Source organism: Procambarus clarkii, chromosome 55 (genome assembly GCF_040958095.1).
Source record: "Procambarus clarkii isolate CNS0578487 chromosome 55, FALCON_Pclarkii_2.0, whole genome shotgun sequence".
Classification (NCBI taxonomy): Eukaryota; Metazoa; Arthropoda; class Malacostraca; order Decapoda; family Cambaridae; genus Procambarus; species Procambarus clarkii.
Genome location: NC_091204.1, coordinates 27,879,930 through 27,892,246, shown reverse-complemented (window position 1 = coordinate 27,892,246; position 12,317 = coordinate 27,879,930). Strand labels below are relative to the sequence as shown.

The window sequence follows — 12,317 nt, the reverse complement described above, 5'->3', positions numbered from 1 at the left end:
CAGCCAGGGTGGATACACATGTGTAGTCCCACACCAACTGTCTACCCTCCTTCCATGAGTATATATATATATATATATATATATATATATATATATATATATATATATATATATATATAAATATGTCGTACCTAGTAGCCAGAATGCACTTCTCAGCCTACTATGCAAGACCCGATTTGCCTAATAAGCCAAGTTTTCATGAATTAATGTTTATTTGACTTCCTAACCTACCTAACCTAACCTAACTTTCTCAGCTACCTAACCTATAAAGATAGGTTAGGTTAGGTAGGGTTGGTTAGGTTCGGTCATATATCTATGTTAATTTTAACTCCGATAAAAAAAATTGACCTTATACATAATGAAATGAGTAGCTTTATCATTTCATAAGAAAAAAAATAGAGAAAATATATTAATTCAGTAAAACTTGGCTTATATATATATATATATATATATATATATATATATATATATATATATATATATATATATATACAGTGGTACCTCGCATATCGATTGCCCCAAAAGACGAATATTTTGGGTAACGAACGGCCCGATCGGCGTCAAATCGTCCCGTATGACGAACGCTGGTTTTAGTAACGTCAACACAACATGGTGGGGTCGCGCTGCTGCTTGCACATTCTTAGACGCCTCCGACGATGCACATAAATTTTGTTGTTCTTGTTTAAAGATGCTAATGATGCTGGGATATAAAAGGGTGACTGCTGAGATGTTGCAAAGCATTGACGTTTTTGTAGGAAAAAAGAAATGAAATATCTGATATACAACAAATGTCAAAAAAGTTCGTTCGGTGTTCGGCAGGTAGGCTGCTCCATTATAACAATCTTTCTTTGTTTCAAATGTGTTCCATTTGTTTTTTATTTGTCATTTACGTCTCAATAATGGAGAAGCCTACCTTACATACACTGAATAAACCATTATGACATTTTCCTTTCTTCAAATGTGTTCAATATTTATTTTTCATTTGTCTTATAGCAAAAGGTTCGTTCGGTGGTCGGCAGGTAGGCTGCTCCATGTTTCTTACATACAAAAAACGTAAATAATAAAAAAAATGAAGAATTTTGAAAACCAGTACAAATGTCAAAAAGGTTCGTTCGGTGGTCTACAGGTCGACTGCTCCATGTTTCTTAAAAAAAAAAAAAAACGAAAAATAAAAGAACTGTTGAAACAATTTGAAAAATGGACAAATGTCATAAAGGTTCGTTCAGTGTTTGTCGGGTAGGCTGCTCCATTATTGAGACGTAAGTGATAAATACAAAACAAATGGAACACATTTGAAACAAAGAAAGATTGTCATAATGGAGCAGCCTACCCAACAAACACTGAACGAACCTTTTGCTATAACGAATATGAAAGACAAGGGCTGCTGGCTGGGTTAGTAGTGCGTGAGCAACCGTTTGTAGCACACATGCCTCTGGCTCTCAAACACCTGTCCCACACGGTGTTGAAAGACTGTACTCAGTCAGTGCAATTCAGACCCTATTGTTTGAAGAACATAAGGGTCATAACATTGGTGAAGCTAGGCGCAATAAGGGCTTAACACAACGGTCGGATGCCTGTGATACAGCACCTATGAGGATGATACAGCGAGCGTATCCAGGTGTAGCTCTGAGCCCCACCCTTGCCATCTCTAATGTATATAGATGATACATAGATGAATCGTTTTCTGCGTTCAGTGATGATGCATCTGATACAAGTAGCATAGATGAACAGTGTTAGCGGCTTCCATGGTGGTGGTGTTCATTGATATTTTTAAGAATACCTGAATCTTTTCCTGACTGATGGACACTCTTTGTGGCTAGCTGAATCTCTTCCTGACTGATGGACACTCTTTGAGGCTAGCTGAATCTCTTCCTGTGTGGGACCTTACAAAGCGATCTTTTCAAGACTACCTTACAAATTGAGCTTTTCCTATAATCGTTTCAATACTACTTTATGCTTTACAAGCTTGGCTACATACCACCTACAAGTACTAAAGCCAAGGGTGCACGCGAGTGCATTATTTGCAAGCACACAGAACGATGAAACAGGAAACAAAAATCTATCTGTAGCTGGTGCAAGGAGAGCAAAGTCGCGCTGGGTACCATGGACTACTTCGTTGACTATTATGCACCTCCAAAGTACTGAGTGTGTAATACAGTGTGTTACTGTGTAAATAGTATGTGAAACTGTACATATTGTAATATTAGTGAATTTTTACCACGTAATATTGTGACAATAAACATTTATTGTGGACACATTACTGACACATGTATCACAGTTTCATGGAAAATTATGAACATTCTACTGTATACATATTGTAAAGGTCACAAATATGCATCATATACGATAAAAGAAACAAATAAAACCGCATTGGAAATGCATAGGAAAAATATTTGAAAATATATTTGTGGCAACACGCGGTGCTTGAATGGCCTGCGCGACCGTGTCTGGGAGCTTCACACACTGGCGACCAGCCCCTGATGACGTCACAGCGCACCTTGTCCACGCCCTCACAGCCAAAGTAAGTGGAATTTGGTAATTATTTTTACATAGACATGTTCAGGGACGGTAATTTATCATTTTACAAAGAAAAATTATATTTTGGGGAACATTTGATGTCATGCACACTAGGGAAATTTCACAATAAACACAGTGCATCACACTGGTTACATGGGGGACACTCGTTTTGTATGACGTCCGTTTCACATGACGAACATGGAACGGATTAAATTCGTTATGGGAGGTACCACTGTATATATATATATATATATGCGAACAAGCCTGAATGGTCCCCAGGACAATATGCAACTGAAAACTCACACCCCAGAAGTGACTCGAACCCATACTCCCAGAAGCAACGCAACTGGTATGTACAAGACGCCTTAATCCACTTGACCATCACGACCGGACAAAATGAGGTGATAGCCGAGGCTATTTGAACCACCCCACCGCCGGCACTCGGATAGTTATCTTGGGCATAGCATTTTACCAAATCACCTCATTCTTTGGGGCACACGTGAGGAACACAAATGCGAACAAGCCTGAATGGTCCCCAGGACAATATGCAACTGAAAACTCACACCCCAGAAGTGACTCGAACCCATACTCCCAGAAGCAACGCAACTGGTATGTACAAGACGCCTTAATCCACTTGACCATCACGACCGGACAAAATGAGGTGATAGCCGAGGCTATTTGAACCACCCCACCGCCGGCACTCGGATAGTTATCTTGGGCATAGCATTTTACCAAATCACCTCATTCTTTGGGGCACACGTGAGGAACACAAATGCGAACAAGCCTGAATGGTCCCCAGGACAATATGCAACTGAAAACTCACACCCCAGAAGTGACTCGAACCCATACTCCCAGAAGCAACGCAACTGGTATGTACAAGACGCCTTAATCCACTTGACCATCACGTTTTTATATATATATATATATATATATATATATATATATATATATATATATATATATTATATATATATATATATATATATATATATATATATATATATATATATATATATATATAATGTCGTACCTAGTATCCAGAACGCACTTCTCAGCCTACTATGCAAGGCCCGATTTGCCTAATAAGCCAAGTTTTCATGAATTAATTTTTTTTCAACTACCTAACTTTATCAGCTATCTAACCTAACCTAACTTATAAAGATAGGTTAGGTTAGGTAGGGTTGGTTAGGTTTGGTCATATATCTACGTTAATTTTAACTCCAATAAAAAAAATTGACCTCATACATAATGAAATGGGTAGCTTTATCATTTCATAAGAAAAAATTAAAGAAAATATAATATTTCAGGAAAACTTGGCTTATTAGGCAAATCAGGCCTTGCATAGTAGGCGGAGAAGTGCGTTCTGGCTACTAGGTACGACACACTTTATATATATATATATATATATATATATATATATATATATATATATATATATATATATATATATATATATACATACAGTGGTACCTCGCATAACGATCGCCCCAAAAGACGAACATTTTGGGTAACGAACTGCCCGATTGGCGTCAAATCCTTCCGTATAACGAACGCTGGTTTGAGTAACGTCAACACCACATGGTGGGGTCGCGCTGCTTCTTGCATATTCTTAGACGCCTCCGACGATGCACATAAATTATGTTGTTCTTGTTTAAAGATGCTATTGATGCTGGGATATAAAAGGGTGACTGCTGAGATGTTGCAAAGCATATTCGTTTTTGTAGGAAAAAAGAAATGAAATGTCTGATATACAACAAATTTCAAAAAGGTTCGTTCGGTGTTTGGCAGGTAGGCTGCTCCATTATAACAATCTTTCTTTGTTTCAAATGTGTTCCATTTGTTTTGTATTTGTCATTTATGTCTCAATAATGGAGACGCCTACCTTATATACACTGAATAAACCATTATGACATTTTCCTTTCTTCAAATGTGTTCAATATTTATTTTTCATTTGTCTTATAGCAAAAGCACATGATAGCACATGATGTAAACAATGTTATGGAGTGTAATTACAATGTTTCTGTAATTAACATGAAAGTAAGATCTCTTAGCAAGCACTTTGATGATGTTAATACCCTGATTCAAACAGTTGACAATAAATTCTCTTTTATTGTGTTTACTGAAACGTGGTTAAAAGAGGACACTACTCAACTCTACAACATACCTAACTACTCAGCCATTCACAACTGTCATCCCATACAAAGAGGCGGTGGTACTTCTCTTTACTACCACCATGCACTGACTTGCTTAAAAGTAATTAAATCTAGAGACCTTTATGGAGAATATATATTTGCCTGTTTCAGAGTCAAGGGTAACGATGCTGTCTTGACTGTGGGAGCAGTATACAGGGTTCCTAACACTGATATGACTGAATTTAACTCTAACCTTAGAAATCTTATACTAGAGAACCGACTGAACAAAAACCACTTAATTATTTCTGGTGACTTTAACGTTGACCTCTGCGAGTCTGAAAACTCTCCTGCTGCTAGTTTCCTGAACTGTATGAATTCCTACTTCCTCATACCCGTAATCACTAGACCTACTAGAATCACTCACAGTACTGCCTCGACTCTTGATCACATCTGGACCAACATGACCTCTCCACTTCAGGGATAATCATCGATAGCACTACAGACCATTACCTCACATTTCTCCTAACCAACATTAACAAACCACCTCTAGAGACAAGGAAGATAAGCTTTAGGCTGCACAATGAAACTGCTATAGGTAATTTTATAGCTGCTGCTGCTAATATCAACTGGGAATCCGAATTAGGGAACAAAGGGAACATCAACCAAGCAGTGCAATCATTTCTTCAAAAAACTCTCAGCCTTTATAACACCCACTGTCCTATGCTAACAAAACAAATCACAACTAAAATGCTAAACAATCCTTGGTTTACAAAGGGGGACACTTAAATCCATTAATAAAAAACATGATCTTGAGAAGAAGTATAGGTTAGGAATTGTCTCCAATGAATTTTCAAAGAATTTCTCATCATTGCTATCTAAAATAATTAGGAGAGCCAAAATTAAATACTACGAAGATAAATTTACCCACACAAAGGGCAATATTAAGAAAACACAGAGCAAAATTTTTCAAATATTGGGATCAAAGAAGATTTTAAATAACAAACCAATACTACTGTCAAATAATGATGATCTCCTTTCAGCCTCTGGCACTGCTCTTGAGTTCAATAGGTTCTTCTCTTCCATTGGGTCATCCCTTGCAAATGATATTCCATCTTCCAGTACTAATATTCAGGACTATCTTACAGGTAACTATCAAGTCTCTGTACCTAATGCCTACTAATTCCACTGATGTTAATGAGATAATCCTTTCCCTTAAAACCAAGTCTAGTTCCCTTGAGGAGATACCAACTCTTATTTACAAAAAAGCCTCCAGATTTTTAGCTCCTGCCATTGCATTGCTCTTCAGCAAGTCACTTGAACTCCAAATCTTTCCAGATATTCTAAAAAAAAAAAAGCGAGAGTAACCCCTGTCCACAAATGTGGTGATCCCACTGATGTTAACAACTTCAGACCAATATGAATTCTGCCAAACTTGTCAAAAATATTTCAAAAACTAATCTATAAGCAGCTTTACTCTTATCTAGCCAAACTCAACATACTTAGCTTTTGTCAATATGGCTGCAGACCCCCAAAAAAGCACTAACGATGCACTTATTAGTATGATTAACTGGATACCTACAGCTCTTGATAAAAATGAGTTCCCTGTTTGGTTTTTTGTGGACCTGCCTAAGGCTTTTGACACTGTTAACCACCAAAACCTTCTTCTTAAATTACAACATTATGGAGTCAGAGGTCACTCCCTGCAGTACATTAAGTCTTACCTTACTGACAGGCTCCAGTACGTTTCTGTGAATAATTCAATTTCTCCCACCCTACCCATCAACATTGGTGTTCCTCAGGGCAGCATACTTGGCCCTCTCCTCTTTCTCATCTACATTAATGACCTTCCAAATGCCTCCCAACACCTCAAACAAATTCTATTTACTGACGACACGACTTTCATTTACTCCAGTACTGACCCCCTTGCTCTAAATGTCACAGTGAATACTGAGCTAAATAAAGTCCATCTTTAGCTAACTGCCAACAAACTCACCCTCAACATTAACAAAACTTTCTATAGTTTGTTTGGCAATAAATCCTCAAATCAAATAAATCTCAGGATAAATAATACCAAAATTTGCAACAAAATAGATGGCAAATTCCTTGGCATTCTCATTGACCACGAGCTGAATTTCCAGGGCCACATTCTAAATATATAAAAAAAAAGTTTCAAAAACTGTTGGCATTCTTTCTAAGCTCAGATATTATGTACCATGCCCTGCCCTGGTGATGCTCTATTACTCCCTCATCTATCCTTATCTCAACTATGGTATTTGTGCTTGGGGTTCTACTACCCAAAATCCTTTACATCCTCTAATTACTCAACACAAAGTTGCTATTAGGACAATATCCAGCTATGGCCCCAGACATCACTCGGTACCTCTACTCAAATCTCTGAATATGTTAGATATTAAGTCACTGCACATCCTCTCATGTGTATTATATATATATATAAAATGTTGAACTGTAATGCCAATTCTAACCTTAAAAGCTTCATTGAAGGTTGTAACAGAACCCATGAGTTCCACACCAGAAACAAATACCTTTTTGATATTCCAAGAGTATGACTTAATCAAACTAGAAATGCCATCTGCAGACTTTGACCCATCTGTGAAGTCGGAAATGGAGCGCGAGTGTGATGAAAAGTGTGCAAGGAAAAGTACGACATAAGTGAAAGTGAGGAGGGTGTTGTAGGGACTGCACAATGTAGCGAAGACAGTTGCGATCACAGCGATCCTGTAGAGACAGGATGCCTGTTTCGACATATAGGCTTAGGGTAGGAGTTGAACACAAGGCACCAGGGCTAAAGAATAACCCAGTATGGTCCAGAGCATCAAGACAGCAAAGAGTAAAATGAGAGGCAGATGAGTAAGTAAGCAAGTAATTATCAAAAGAAGGCACCAAACCGGGAAGGCTATGTAGCACCATCAAATGCGCAAAATAATCAGAGGGCGCTAAATATCACCAAGGATGCCAATACGAGAACAAAAACGCATAAGGCGAATGATATCAAAAGTATCGGAGTCATCAAGAATTCTATTGAGGGACAGGTGACCGCGAGGGGCGGTCGGAAAGCAAGACACACGCTTGTCCCGGAAGTCAGGACATTCAAGAAGGACATGCACGACTGTAAGAGGGACAATGCAACTAGGACAATAAGGAGCAGAACGGCGCTCCATCAAGTGACCATGGGTTAAGCGAGTATGGCCAATACGCAACCTCGCCAGAGCTGTTTCCCACCGCCGGTTACGGTGGAAGGAGGACGGCCACGAGGAAACAACATTTAAGAGTACGGAGCTTGTTACCAGTAACAAACAACCAAGAAGCCTGCCAACAGGTAAGGACTGAGGAATGGATAACCGGGTAAAAGTTGGAATACGGAATGCCTTTACGAGAGATGGGACAAGAGCAGACAGCTTCTTTGGCGGCAGCATCCACACGCTCATTTAAAGACACCAATATGGCTGGGAACCCAACAAAACTCAACCGACTTAAATTTACTGTGAACAAGAAACAGCCAATGCTGGATCTCGACAACTACTGGATGAACCGGATTAAAGGACCCGAGAGCCATAAGGGTACTACGAGAGTCAACAACAACTACAACAACTACTACAACTATAAATGAGTGTCTTACAAAGCAGCGTGGATCCCTCCTCTTCAGGCTGCGTCAAATTCGCAAACAAAACCCTGGTCTTATCAAGCAGTGCTACACTAGGAATGGAACGATTTTTTGCGAAGAAGGAAAGTGCAGGAAAAAGATATGAAATAAAATGTGACCAACAACTACTGGCCTTCTTTAGTGATTGTGGTATATCTGAAAACCTGAACCCGACCAATGCCAGTACTTAAAATAACTCTTTCAGTGCCTGAGCCTAACCTAACTTAATCTAATTTTGTCTAAGGTGCTGTCTCTGCCTTACCATTTACCTAATGTTCTCTCATTCATATAATTTCCTAAATAATCCATCAAGTCTCCATGCACTTATGCAAGCATCTACCTCAGTTTCATTGTAAAATTTTACTCTTAAATCTAATCTTACCCTATTCCATTTAAATTGTAAATTTAATTGTATTGATCTATGTCATTTATTGAAATCAATTATTGATCTCATTTTGTTCTTTTAATTAAGTTCATTCTAATTATAGGTTAAAACTAAGCTAAATAAAATTTATTATCTTTAAGATTATTTTACTTTACAATTATCATTTGTCAATTTTTTTTTTTTTATATATTCATCTTGACAGTCTCTACTGATTTTTTTGTTCTCTCCACCAAACTTGTGTATCCTCCATGGCTATCTAGTCACCTTTATTCTACCTCTAATTGTTTCAATTCTTTTGTTTACTTGCATTTATTGTTGTGTTTTGCCATAATTATTCTCTAATTTTAGCAGACTCAATACCTTGTAAGCTCTTATTGTATTGTTATATTATTATATTGCTGTGTTTTGCTATAATTACTTTCTATTTTACAGCAGATTTAGTTTTCATCTGTTCCTGAAATTGTTTCTTATTGTATCGTGACATTATCTTATCTATATGCTTACTGATATTGATCCAGATCGAAATCTTCTGTCCCATATCCACACAAATCAGCACATTGATCATCGTTATTGCAGGTATTACACAGCAAATCTTGCAAAAAACAAACTCCTAAATAGCACCTGCTTATCAGTTTACAACCAAAATGTTAGGTCACTTGGTAAACATTTTGATGATATAAATGCACTTCTTACAGCACTAGGTACTAAATTATCTTTCATCATTTTAACAGAAACTTGGCTAAGTAATGACTATACCCAACTCTACAATTTAGCTGGTTATAAAGCCATTCATAACTGCAGGCCTAATAAAAAAGGTGGCGGTACAGCAATATATTACAAAGATACCGTCATTTGCAATAGTGTCATTAGTGATAGAGACGACTATTGTGAATATACCTTTGCCAAGTTCTCCAGTAAATCCCATAAATCCTCCTGTGGTGTTTGTGTGTTACTGAGGAAGTCTTGGTTGTAGGGTTGATGTAAAGTCATGACTTGGTTACTGACTTTAATACTTAATATGATTACATGACTAGTAGCTACCAAGCTTGGCTGGCGTCCTGTACGCTCTCTTGTTTACCTTCCTCTCCCTCTCTGGCGTCCCAGCCGCCGCACATAGAAAACGGATGGTACCATTTTCTGTGAACATGACATCCCTCCTTTTCTTTAAAAAGAATGAATACAGGATGTCTACCATGCTTGTAGCACAAAGCAAAGTTATTGACACAAAGTAAGTTATTACCATATCAAGAGATACTGCATACATTTAACATTAATTAAGCACACAAAGAATTTAAACAACTTAATCTTTTCCACAAAGGATTTCAATGTTAAAAATACATATGCAATGTTAAACAAACATGAAAGAAACTGTAATACAAAGTTACAAAATATTGAATGAGATATCTGCATTATTCAAACAATATTAAATTTAGTTCAGCATGACAAGTAAATATTTTGCATTACATAGGAACACAATTAATCATCAAATCGTGTAGGGCGTTTAACATGACGTTTAGGACGAGAGTCCTTAAATGCAATAACATCCCTTGATGAATTGTTTGTCGGGTTATAACTATTTTTTTCTTTTTCTTTTGCACGACTTTGCACTTCATCATTTTCTACACTAGTTGGAATCACTTTGAAATAAGCCATATTACGTGTTATACTATGATCTCTATTACTAGCTGTTACCATAGTTCCTTTTACACTAATCACTTTATATGGTTTTGTATCATACGGCATATCTAACTTTCCCTCTTTTTTCTTTTTAACGAGAACAGTGTCTCCAACCTTTATGAACTGTTCCTTTGCACGTTGATCATGAGCAATTTTCATTTTGCCCTTGGCTAGTGCATCCTTCTGAGCGAGACGTTTATCCGTTACCTCGGCTGGCATGACGGGTAGTGCGATTCTCATAGGACGTCCAAATAAAAGTTCGCCAGGCGACTTGCCCAGTGTTCCATGTGGTGTTGCACGGTAGTTCCTGAGAAAAGCATACATAGCTTGTTTCCAGGATCGTCCTTCGGCATGAGCACAGTGTACCGCTTTCATGAGAGGTTGCATGAATCTCTCAACTTCTCCATTTGCTTGAGGATGTAGTGGCATCACACGGCGGTGTTTGAATCCAATATGCTCAGAAAAGTTGACGAAGTCTTGTCCATTGAATGGCGGTCCATTGTCTGTCTTGACAACTTCAGGAATGCCAAAGTTTGAAAAGATCTTGTCGAGTTTCGGGATGACGGCCTTTGCAGATGTGGAATTGATGATTTCTACTTCTGGATAACGTGAGTGATCATCAATGACTACCATCAAGTACTCTCCAGTTGGTAGTGGTCCGCAGAAGTCCATCGATACTTCCGTCCATGGTGCAGCAGGTAGTGGTGAAGGTTGTAGAGGTGTTGGTCTTGAAGTATCCACTGCAGCTTGGCAAGGGACACAGGCATCATGCATATCCTTTGCGTGACGATCAATGCCAGGAAACCACACCTTTTCTCGTAGCAGCTGTTTGGTCCTAACAAGACCGTGGTGTCCTTGATGTGCAAGCTTCAGAGCACGTTGCTGGAGAACAGCTGGAATCACGATACGAGTACCTCGCAGCACAGTGTCGCGTTGTTGCGTAACACTTAATTCTGTCTGGATGCGTTCAAGTGCTTTGAATGCATCTTGGTCAACTCCTGAGGGTGGGATGCGTGGAAACTTTTTCTTAGTCAATGCATCCACTGTTGCTTGCAGAGTTGGGTCCTCTAGGGTTGCAGTACGGATTTCATCAAGAGTAAGAGCCTTAGGGACTGCATCACAGGTTACAGAGTGTACATATTCCTCGGCAACTTGCTGATGCTTGGTGATGGTGAAACTGTTGGCAGGATGTCGACTGATGTAATCAGCGGGATTGCCTGCACCCGGCTTGTATTTCACCGTAAAGTTGTATGGTTGCAGACGAAGAGCCCATCTCTCAATGCGAGCTGGTGGTTTGGACTTTGGATTATTGAAGATGGTCTCCAACGGTTTGTGGTCAGTGACCATCGTGGTGAAGGGCGCACCAAGCAGATACACATTGAAGTGTTCACAGCCCCATACAAGAGCAAGAGCTTCCTTCTCTGTCTGACTGTATCGTTGCTCAACATCTGTGAGAGAACGGCTGGCGTAGGCAATTACTACTCTGGAATCTGGTTGACCAGGTTTGTGTTGGGCTAAAACAGCACCTAATCCAACAGGACTAGCATCCACCGTTAATTCAGTGTCCATTGATGGATCAAAGTATGCAGCAGTCGCATTCTCTACTAGTGCATCTTTCACAGCATCAAATGCATTTTGCTCGATATCGCTCCAGTACCATGATGCATTTTTCTTCAGGAGCTCACGTAGAGGCTTTGTAATGGTAGCAAAATCTGGAATGAAGCGAGAACAGTAGTTTGCCATTCCCAGAAAACTATGTACTTCAGTGGACGTTGAAGGAGGTGCAGCATTCTTGATATCTGCAACTTTCTTAGGATCTGGAGACAGACCTTTGTCACTAAGTACATGTCCAAAGAATTCAATTTTATGTTGATTGAACTCACACTTTGCTCGGCTTAACGTCAAATTCTTTTCTCGTAAGCGTTGCAATGTTGCACGAAGAGCT

At 38.8% G+C, this 12,317-nt stretch overlaps 1 protein-coding gene across 1 annotated transcript in view; it reads left to right on the top strand.

The window, feature by feature from the left end:
- LOC138352970 (tripartite motif-containing protein 5-like) overlaps positions 1-12,317 on the top strand; it is a 219,384-nt gene that overhangs the window by 77,741 nt on the left and 129,326 nt on the right. The window lies entirely within an intron of this gene.